Raw genomic sequence first — 3,084 nt, 5'->3', positions numbered from 1 at the left:
TCAACTAAATTAATGGTATTTGGCTTTTGATTAATTGATTGTTCATGGCTGGATATATTTAGATTGTTGTGTTGCTTTTTGAATTATTATTTAATTAAAATTCTTAAAGTGTTGCATAATTGATACATGAATGGACTTTGGGATTTAAAAAAAAAAAACAAAATGTGGTTTTGATTCATCAATGAGAGATGTATAAAGGATTGAAACAAAATGTGGTATTTTGCTTCTGGTTGCGGAAGGGTGAGGGAAGCTCCTTGGATCCCTATCATGGTTTTTTAATGTATTGTTCTCTGCTGGGAGCTGCTTTGTTTTTTAGGACTAGTGATCCTAGGGGTCTTTTTTTTAATCTTCTGGTGACAGTTTCATTAGTGAAATGCAACAAGGTCCTAAGGTTTGTTGGTTTGACTCTGATTTTACTTTTGTGACAAGAGCATTTCTTTATTACCTTACTTTTAGCTTTTATTGTTTTCAGTCTTCCTTTTCATCTTATCCTTGCTGAACTTAGCCATTTTGTAGAGATATTATTGTAATTGTGCAGCTCTCTTACACACATCAATTTTTATGCCATTAAAGTCTTGGGTTAATAAGACAAAAGAATTGCCATTGCATCCATTGGTGATGGGCTAATATAATTATGCTTTTTAGAAAAATATTACCTATTATTTACAGTTCACTAGATATTATCTTGCTTTGTCTCATATTACATTATGAACTACTTGCAAATGAATATTATCTTGCAACTTAATCTATGCAGGTAAGGAGGCTAGGAACTGCAATGTCAGCTAGTTTTGTTAGGTTGGAGAATGGACAAACTAATATGTATAGAGAGGAATTAGAGAGAAGAAGAGAGAAAAAGAGAGATGACTAAAATTAGTTGAGGAAACCACATACTATAAACATTGTAGAAAGCTTTAAAAATGGTTTTTAAAGCATTTGATTTTTGAGGCATTAGTTCTACAATTTGATTTGAGAGGCACTTTTATGATTTGTGAGCATGCCTTTCTATCACATATTAAAAGGTTATATGTGTCTCTATCTTATACCTTTTAGCTGCACATTTTATATGCTACCATATGACTTAAGACTGCAGTCATATAGCATACAACTGCACTTTAATTTTACTGTTAAATCCCATAAACAAGTGCAGCCACACTTTTTCATACATTGGCTAAGATTGCACTTTTTCTAAGTGCAACCTTAATCTAAGGCTGCATATTTTTCATCTATGACTGCAATTTTTTTTTACAGCTAAAGGTAAAAAATGTTGTAGTAGCATGAGTTTATTTTATATGATGCTAATAATAATTATAGACTATAACAATTTGTAAAAAATTAATAGTAATGAAATCTTACTCTTGCCTTTCAAAAAAGAAAATAATTATAGACTATAACAACCAAAACTTGACCTAAGTGATTGTTATCTCGCTTTTTGAAGTCTAAAATTCGAATCCTCTCTACCCTTTAAACATCCTCTTATATATAAAAGAATTTTATTATAGGTTATGATTATGAGAATAACTTTTATGAACAAATTATTTTATAAGTGATAAACAGAACCCAATTCTCGGATTTTCTTAGTTACTTAAATCTAAAAACAGATTAATTATAAATTCAAGGTAAGATAACGCTATATTTCTACTTTTTTTACCTTAAAAGTTACTCATCCAGTTATAAATTGAATATTAATCTTACTATTTTAATATATTTTAAAATAACATATACTTTCTCAAAATGGAAAACACTTTTTCTAATGCTGTCATTCATTGAAATACTAATTTCATGGGATCATCAAGTTTTTATGTGAATTTAAGGGTAAAATTTGTAAAGTAATAACCAAAATATATACCTCATTGTTAAAATTTTGTATCATTTAAAAAGTAAACGTTCAATTTGAAACAGAAACAACAATGAATATCACTTCTCAATCCTTTTGTTTATTCTCAAATTCTGTTTAATATATTATTTGCAAAGTTATCACGGTCCATTAGGGTTATTAAAAGAAAGTAGAATAAGGATTTACCGATGAACATGATAAGAATTTTGTTATTTATTCCATTCTTCTCTCCTTCCTATTATTTCTTTGTACAGAGGTAATAAAATACAAACAAATAAAAAACTCCCACAATAATTGCAAGCATATTAGAAAATGATTGGTTCTTCTTACATTCTCGCGTGACCTTCACATGTAAAAGAAATGCAACTCACATGAATATAAGAAGATGTTAGTATTATTTCCATTATTAATTTGGTGTACTAAAATTAATAATTATTTGGTGGATATTTAAGTTCCAGAGTCTTACTGATCCCCACTAGTCACAAAAAGATTGTGGTCGTATTTCCTCATGTGGTGGATGAAGGAGACATCTATCTATTCAACTAGAAGGAGAAACAAAGCCAAAAAGCACCTACTCTTTTGAAAGCACAATCATTTTGAGTAAATACAAGAGTAGTGATACTCATAAAGTCATGTCAATAATGTAATTATAAGTTTGCTTTTTGTTTCGACGCATAATTTAATTAGTTTGGTACTCATATCTCTGTTTCAAATGATGATGAAAAGTCTTAAATTCAACCCTCTCTTGTTTTAAATTATATATCACTTTTTCTTCGGTTGGTTTGTTGTTTTCACCCTTTGTATTCACGACATTAAAAATAGTTATCTTAACAGTTAGAATTTGAGATTTTAATCTAAGATTTTGCATATAAAATAATTTTGAAAGGAACAAGATAAATTTATAAAATGGGAAAGAGAACTACCTAATTAAATCATATTTAAGAGGGCTTTGAATCAATTGGATGAGAAGTTTGATTGCCAAAGTTAAGATTAGCTAGAATTTATTATTGATACTTAAAAGGAGGCAAATCACTTTGCTAATTAAAATAGATAAACTTTTGACAACTTAATTAACTCATGATTTGGTGGCATGCATGGTTATGGTAGAGTGATTAAAGCCTAATTATTTGAGACGTTGGTTGCTGTTGTGAACTTATATATGTTGCAATTATCTAAGCTTAACCGAGCAACTAATTTTAATTATATTTCTTCTTCTTCTTCATCATTCATCAATAGAATGTTTCTTTAAT

This window comes from Theobroma umbraticum, unplaced genomic scaffold (genome assembly GCF_002168275.2).
Source record: "Theobroma umbraticum cultivar Fairchild unplaced genomic scaffold, ASM216827v3 scaffold_4.1, whole genome shotgun sequence".
Taxonomy (NCBI): domain Eukaryota; kingdom Viridiplantae; phylum Streptophyta; class Magnoliopsida; order Malvales; family Malvaceae; genus Theobroma; species Theobroma umbraticum.
This window is presented reverse-complemented; position numbering follows the sequence as displayed.